General features: G+C 57.6%; 1 long non-coding RNA gene across 1 annotated transcript; it reads left to right on the plus strand.

Moving 5' to 3' along the window:
* Positions 1–1,310: 1,310 nt before the first annotated feature.
* Positions 1,311–1,849, plus strand: LOC136555958 (uncharacterized). The gene is made up of 2 exons (XR_010783563.1): positions 1,311–1,479; positions 1,604–1,849. It is a non-coding gene; the product is annotated as an uncharacterized lncRNA (long non-coding RNA).
* The last annotated feature ends 6,362 nt before the right edge of the window (positions 1,850–8,211 follow it).

An 8,211-nucleotide genomic window follows, 5' to 3' on the forward strand; every position in this document is an offset into this window, starting at 1 on the left:
AGCGAGCCGAGCTCAGGCGAAGCGAGCCTGCCGCTCTCGTGCGCGCTAATTAGCGCCAGTGCGGTCCCAGCCTAATGAGCTCCTGCCCGAGCCCGCGCTCCCGGTCGTGTCCGCGCCATTACCGGGCCGCCCGCGGGACGCGGCAGCGGGAGAGCCCCGAGCCGGGCGAGCTGAACGTGAGGCGGCGGCGCTTGCCCGCCCGCCCTCAGCGAGCCGAGCCGAGGCGAGCGGAGCCGAAGGCACAGAGCGGCTGGGAGTTGGGCCGAAGCGAGCCGAGCTCTGCCGAAGAGGCGAATGCAGCCGACAGTAGCCGAGTTTAGCCGACAGTAGCCGAGTTTGGCCGACAGTAGCCGAGTTTGGCCGACAGTAGCCGACTCGAGCCGAGCGTCTCCGGAGCGAGCCGAGCTCCGCCGAGCGCAGCATCCCGGGCAGGGCGAGGCGCCGGGCCGGGCTCGGGGTGCAGCCGGGGCTCTGGGAGGCTTCCCCGCCTGTCCCTCTCTCTAGCCCTCCTTCCTTCTCCCCGTATTCGCCTTCTCTCGCTCCCTTTCCCCCATTCCCTCTCCCCCCACAAACCCGGCTCCTTCCTGTCCTGTCCCTAGCCCGCTACTCCCTTCTGTTCCCCCTCTCTCCTTCCTCTGTCCAGCCTCCCTGTACCCTCGTCCCGGGCTTTCCCTTCCCGTCCCGCTTTCCTGCGCAGCCCGAGCTCCCTCGCCGCCCTTTCTCATGCCCTGCTCTCGCTCCTCTCTTCCCGTGCCCCCTTACCTTCTTTGCCCCGCAGCCGCGGGGCTCGGGCTGCCGGAGAATAAAGCCCCGAGGGCCGGAGCCCGGCGGCCCTGGGCCCTTGCAGGAGTCCCCGCGCGGGGCCGGAGGCTCTCGGCGGATCCCCCCGTGCCGCTCAAGCAGCCCGGCCGACAGCGCCGGAGCTGCGGCTTTGCCGGCATCGCGCTGAGAGCGGCCCCCGCCCTGTGCCGGGCCGTCCCCGCCGTCTGTGCCGCTCCCTCTCTCGCTGCCCCCGGCCCGTGACAGCGAGGCTGGGCAGGAACCTCAAGCCTTCTGGGGGCTGCCCCCGCTTTCTTGTTGCAGCAGAATCCCTTGCTGGGGCCATGCACGTGTGGGAAGGGCTTGGGGGAAGCGCTGCGCTGCTGTCCAGGGCAGTCGGATTCGTTCTGAGCCTTCTTTGGGGGTCGGGAAAAGGGGGGGGGTGAAGACTCGGGGCTCTGATGCCGTTGGGGGCACCCCAAGGTGCCCAGGAGAGGGAGCCCCACTGCGGTGCAGGAGCCGGTGGGGGGCGGGCGAGGGGCGGGGGTCACGCTGGGTGCCGTCCCCCAGAGGGACCCAAAGCTGCCACCAAATGCGCAGGGAAATTGCATTCCAATGTCTTGGGACAGAGGCTCATGGGAAGTTTTCTCAGCTATCCAAGGCACGGAGCCCTGGAGCCAAGTCAGCCTGAGCTGCTGCGTGCTTGCTGTGAGCCTTGAGGTGAGCGCGCATCATTGCGGGCTTGGGATCGATTGAAATGCGCTAAGGAAACCAGCTCTGGCGAGGGAGGCAGGGAGGGAAATGCTCTCTTAACATGTGCCAATGCTTCTGTCAAACTCATCAGGGCAGGACAGCGTTCAGACTGAAAGTGTGAGAAGATGTGGAGTGAGACACAGAATCTGACAGGAGCACCGGACTCAAGTGCACGAATTTTGCTTTTGGCTTGGATTTAAACTCAGAAGTTGTAAGGAATTTGGGAAGGAGAAGGGACATTTCAGAAGGAGAAGGAGAAGATGTTACAGTCCTGGCAAAACCTTTTGTTCTGGCTAATAAAAGAAGTTAGTTTAAAAAATAAAAAAGAAAAAAAGTAGATTTTTTTTCCTTCACTGTTGTATTTGTTGGTGGTATATGGTGTGTTGTTTTATTTCTTGGTCTTATTAACTCTGTGTAAATAGTTTTTTGAGTGAAGCTCACTTTCTGGGCGGGTTGGTTTGTATTTGAGGTAGGATTAATTTCAAGAGGTTTCTTTCCTAGACTTCTGACAGGTATTCCTGGGATTTTGGTTTTGTTTACTGTATGTATCAACAGAGAGATTTGGTAGGGCCAGCCGGGCTGCTGGAGTTTTGGGTGTTAATTTATTAGATGGCTTTTGTTAATGCAGTTTTGAATTGTTGAAAGGGTTTTTAATGTAGTGGTTTTAAGGCGGTTTTTAAGAATTGTTTGTATTGTTTCACGTTGTTTGTAGTTGGTGTATGATCAGGGATATGGTGGAACTTCTCGAACATTCTGGTTTTAGCATTCCTAAGTTCTGATTTCTTTCTGCTTTGCTGTTTTGTTTCTGGTTTTCTTTTGGGGGACAGGGGCGTTTGTATACGATGGGTTCCTAGAGGCAATATGTCTTTCAATTTGGGTAGTGATATTTTTTAGTATTTTAATAGGTTAGAGTTTTTATTTTCATGCTTTTATTTATTTTTTAATTTCTTAAAATAATTTTTATAGATTATTGGTTATTATTTGTGAGTTAGCATAAAGGTAGAGCTTTGGGGGCTTTTTTTAGTAATGTTTAGGGTCAGTTGTAGGGATTTGAGTTTAGTGAGTTGGTTGGATTTAATTTTTCATGGGTGTTTGTTTTTACTAGCAGTTCTGTCATTTTCCATGTGTATCTGAGTTTTTTGGGGTTTTGAGCCATTGGTTTAGGAGGAAGTTTATGATGAGAATGTACGGAGGTTTTGGGCTAGTTATAGTGGCATTTCAAGTTTCTTTACAGTTAGGTTTATTTGAGATTTTCTTAGGGTTAAATGTCGTGGGGTCTTTGTTCTGTTAGTCCTAGAAATAGGTTTTGTTTGGATATGCTGCGATGGATGAGCGTGGGCTGCGTACCGGTGCTGACGAAGGCGCAGGATTTTTGTGGTTCTGATGCTTGGGGTTAATGAATTGATATGGTCTAATATATAGATTAATTAAAGTAGAAATAAATATAAATATAAAAATAAATATAAAATGATAGTGGTAAACATAAATATAGAAAACAAATAGCTAAGTATATAAAACTATAATTTATAGTGTATTATTCTAACATATGATAATATATATAAATGATAGTCTATTTTATAGATATATCCAAAGATATATAAATATAGATTGTAAATCTAAAAATATTTAAATATAGTTAAAATAAATTGGGGATTTTTTGATTGATTTGGTTATAGGCTGGGTTTTTGTATAAATAATTAAAATACTATAAAAGTAGAAATACAAATATATATTATAGATACCAATATCTATAAATATGTATTACAAATAAATATAAGAAATATACAATATAAAAATAATATCTCTATTTTTATATTATTTATATTATTTATAAAAAACCCCCTCCTCTGTGCAGTCTGTCACAGTTGCCCACAGTCTGTCGTGCTGCTTACGGAAGTGCCAAAAGCCAAAACCTTGAGGAACAGACCTTAATGTGACTCTATAAATGGCTTTAACAATCCCCTCCTTTCTTGTTTTCTTTTTGAGGCAATCCTGATTGCCTTTGGTTTTCTCCAGCCAGAGTTAATCCAAAATCTGTCTCTTCAGGCCCCTTTCTGGCCTTGCCTAGAGCACAGCACACTTTTTCCCCCTTGAATGTTTCTCCTGGCTGGTGAGGCCATGAAAGGAGTGGGAGATGATGGGAGAGGAGTCAGTGCAGGCAATTGCAGAGTTCCTCGCTCTCCCCTGTGCAATAAGGAGGGGAGCATTGCCCAGCAGGCAGACGATGGAACGAGTGGAGATGCCTTGTGAGGAAGGCAGAAGGAATTAATGTCTGCAGGAGCCCAGGGAGCGCTGGGGCTGTAACTGGGAGATGCACAGCAGACATTCTCCCCAAAGGCAGGGCAGGGGCGGTTTCTCCTGTTTCTGGGCAATGCCGGGGTGGCTGTCACTGCTGCTGCCACTGGAACTCTCAGCCCAGGGCTCAGGCCAGCGCCAGCAATCATCTCTGCCAGCTCATGGGCATTGCTGGATGTCTCCTGTGCTGCTCAGTGACGCTCAGCAGCCTCAGTTCTGGTCAAAATCATTTCAGTGGGAGCTATGAGGCACAAAAATGCTGAGACCGATTTCACAGAGCCACCTGTCCCTCGTGAGTGCAGGGTGCAATCCCAGCAGAGCAGGGGCAGCTCTCCCTGGCTGTGCTTTCTCTCAGCACCTGAATGACCCTCAGTGTTTGGCAGGAAAGGGGCTCCAGTAAACTGCCTCCTTTCTCCTCTTCCTGGAGTCCCAGCTGCAGAAAGAACTGAGCAGTGGGGTGCAATCCTTGTTTGAAATGGCTGAGAATGAATCTCGATCCCAGCCTCAGAACTGAGCCCCGGTCGTTGCGTTTGCCTTCTCCTGGGTGCGCTGCAGTCGCTGCCGTGCCCCAGGGCAGGGATTTGTGTGCCAGCCTTAGCAGGCTGAAGTGCTGGAGATCTCTCGGTGGAAATGGAATGGGCTGCCTTGGCCGCACCTGCTCCTGCCAGCTGGATCCAATATCCATGGGGGACTTTGCAGGCACCGCGTGCGTCAGTCCCGCTCCTTAGGACAGGCTCCCAGCTCTGCCCTGGCACTGATCCGGGAGCTCTGGGACACCAAAGGTTTGGAGCGGCCCCTGAGCCTCGGCAATGCCTGCAGGGCCGGAGGCTTCCCTGGGCCAGGGCAGGGAATCCCTGCTTGTTCCCAGGCGGGAATGCCCGGGCTGGAGCAGCTGGGAGGCGTGGCCCATGGAAAGGGACGCGAGCTAAAGGCCGAGAGCTCAGGTGGAAGCAGCGGCTGCCAAGGGAGCTGAGCCAGAGGCAGCCCGGGCAGGGCAGAGGGTGGGAATCCTGAAAGGTGAACGTGCCCAGACCGGCAAAGGGCAGAAAACAAAAGTCCAAGCCAGCAAAAGACAACGTAAACCGTGGAGATAAAAAGACTCTTTGATTTGCCTTTTCATAATGAAATAAATCCAGCTGGAACAACATCAATAAAAGCAGTGGGAAGGATCATAGCAACAGGTGGGGTTTTGCTCAGCTCTGCTTTGCTTTGATTCCACTACAAAAGATCAAGGCTTCTCAGGAAGATGGAAATGAACACATAGGTTGATCCAAGAGCAGTGAAAAGTGGGAATGAGGCACTTGTAGCCCCAGGAATGGCTCTGCCCTTGTGCGCTAAGAGAGCTTCAGCAGCAATTCCCGCTTTGGTGACATTTTCCAACAACGTGGATTTTCTACAGGGGCAGACTTGGAAAAGAGCAGCTCCACGTTGAGATCACGTTGAGAGCTGCTCATGAGTGTCACAGCTGCAGCTCCCCAGAAGCTGAACTGTTCACTGCAGAAAGAAGGAGAGGCAATTTGTTTTGCCATTATCAGTGTGCTAACAATGTGTGCCATGCAAAGGTCACGAGCAGAGATGGCAGCAGGCTTTGCTCTGAGAAGCAGAACAGGTTGGATTTAGGGCATCCTAATGAGATTAGAGTGAGACAAAAGCTCAGCTGATAGGAGCAGAGGAGCACGTGGATCCATCCAGGGATTTCTGTCATGGAAAGCTAAATAGGCAAAGATCTGGCATCAGCTTTAATTGATGGCTGTCATCTTTCCGCTTTTGAGACCTAGTCAGTGGCATGGTATTGGCCAGAGTTTTAAACAGACAATGGCATCAGGTGTTAGGAATCTTAGCTAGGTGTGATTGCATAAAGGAGGAAAGGAGAACAGCGTTGTTTATCTTTGTTTTGGAGCCTGCAGCCATTGTGGCTGCTTTGCACAGTGCACGTTGGTAGCGGTCGGTGTGCGAGAGTCTGTAAAATGAATATGAAAGCTTCTGGCCATGCCTTGATCCCGCCCAAGGAGCACAGAGCGAGTTCTCCCCTCAGGAGCAGCCCTGTCGGCCGGCAGTGCCGGCTCCTCCCGGGCACTCCCATCCGCCTCCTCCTCCTGGCGGAGCCCGAGCAGAGAGCCCGCGTCCCCGAGTCCCCGGGCGGGATGCGAGTCCCGGGCTCGGGCCCGTCCCTCTGCTCCCGCTCAGTGCAAGGGGCTCGGTGCCGGCTGCTGCCGAGCCCCGGCCGCTGGGGCTCCGCTTCCTCTGCCAAAGCTGCCGCTGTCCCTGAGAGAGGCGGGGCAGCTGCCATGGCCCGGGAGCGCGGCCATCCTTGGGGAGCTGCTCCTTCCCGGCGGCGGCAGCTGGGAGCTGCCTCAGCCTGAGCTCAGGAGCCGGGCAGGAGCGCCCGGATCGTCACCCGCTGCTGCCCGCTCCGGCCCGGGCACCGGGCACCCCTTCGGTTCCCCCGGGCCGAGCGGATCCGGGGCTGCTCCCCGCGCCGCGGCAGCGCCCGGAGCCACGAGCGGCATCGCTCCGTGAGCCGGAGGCGGCGCAACAAACCCGGCTGGGGATAATGGGATATCACAGTGCTGGGATAACGCGGTATTGCAGACGGGCTGCATTTTATGGCATCCTTTCAGGGCAGGCTTCCTACCTTCTAATGCCACGGGTGGGTTTTTTGCCAGCCTGAGGCAGTTCTCCCAGGAGAATCAAATGTGTGAGAGGTCCATTCCCTGTCACCATCTGTGGGGATGTCCGCAGTCAATTACACGACCCTGTGAACTGAGACTAATAAATTGGGCATTTTTCTGGTCTCAGAATCGGAGTCTTAAGTCCTGTGGGTTGTTTGTTTGTGTTTTTTTTTTGTTTGTTTGTTTGGTTTTTTTTTTGTGGTGGTGAAGGTGAGGAGGGCTCAGGGACAAAGTCCTCCGCTGCTGGCACTTGGACCCAGTCCCAGCTGGGCAGGCCGAGGGCTGTGAAGCCGGGACTTGAGCCCTGTGTTTCGGGGGTGCAGAACGAGGCTCGCCCAGGCCCCGAGCACAGAGGCCGAGTCCTGCATTTTGGGGCCCGGGGCCAGAGCCCAAATGCTGCGTGCGAGTGCTCGGAAGGCGGAGCCCCGGCCCGGCGCTGTCCGGGCCCGGCCCCGGCCTCGGCCTGACGGGGGCGGCTTCGGGGCTGAGAGAAGCGCTCAGGTGCTCCCTCGTGGCGCTCGGCAGCGGAGGCCGAGCTGCGGCCGAGGCTCTTCCCGGAGCCGGGACACTCGTGGGGCCTCTCCCCGGTGCCGATGGGCGGGGGGTGAGGAGCCGGGAGCGCGGCGTTGCGGGGCGCGTGGGGCCGGCGTTCGGGGGCTCGGGCCCAGCCCGGGCCGCGGTCTCGGGTGCCGGAGGCCCCGGGGCCGTTGCCGGGCGGGCGGGGAGGTGCCGGGGGCAGGAGGCGGGGCGGGAGCCGCGGTGTCCCCGGGCCTGGGCGGGTCCCGGCCGGGGCTCGGCGAGCCCGGGCCCGACGGAGCGGGACGGAAAGGCGGGGCCGGCGGTTGCCGCTCCCTGGCCGCCACTCCCGCCCGCGGCACCGGGACACGGAAGGTGACACCGGGACGGGGCTCTGCGGGCTCAGGAGAGCCAGGCCCCTCCCGCCCCATAGCGATGCCAGTCCCGATGGCGACGGGGGAGAGGCGGCACCGGCCGGGACCCCCGGCAGAGCCAGGCAGCGCTCGGCCCCCGCAGCCCAGGCCGCGGTCACGGCCCCGCCGCAGCGCCCCGGGCTCCGAGCGGTCCCCGGCGGGAGCAGCCGTCGGGCGGGGCTCGCACAGCGCCGAGCGAGGCTCCCGAGCGATAGCCCCGGGACCGGGGGGGACAGGGGGGCGGGGCCGGCACAGGTGCGAGGGGCGGGGCCACGGAGCGCGGGCACGGGGCGATGCGACGGTGCCACCGCGGCCGGGGGTGGGGGGCAGAGCGCCGCTGGGGTGTGCCGGGCGGTGCCGCCTCTCCCCCGTCGGGCGGATGGAAGCGGCAGCGGGCCCGGGACCGGTTTGGGGCCCGGGATGGGCGCAGGCACGGGGCGCTGCCGGGTGCGGGATCGCGGCCGTTCCCCGGTGCGGAGCCGCCGTGTGGGGCCGGCACCACGCAGGGCGCCCTCTGGCGGACACGGAGGCGGTGCGAGCGCGGCGCCCCCGCCTGGCGGGGGACAGCAGTGCGGGGGGCGGGGCCTGAAAACAGGGGGCGGGTACAGGGGCGGGGCCGGGCGGCACAAGGGACGGGGCCTGAGAGAACGGGGGCGGGGCCAGGCGGCACAAAGGGCGGGACCAGGGGCGGGGCCGGCTCAGGTGTGCACGGCGGGCGCGGCTCAGGTGTGCGGGGCCCCAGAGCGGCTGCGCGGGGCGGGGCCGAGGTGTTTTAGACCCCGGAAATCGCCTCGGCCGCCATT

This window comes from Molothrus aeneus, chromosome 4 (assembly GCF_037042795.1).
Source record: "Molothrus aeneus isolate 106 chromosome 4, BPBGC_Maene_1.0, whole genome shotgun sequence".
In the NCBI taxonomy this organism is placed as follows: domain Eukaryota; kingdom Metazoa; phylum Chordata; class Aves; order Passeriformes; family Icteridae; genus Molothrus; species Molothrus aeneus.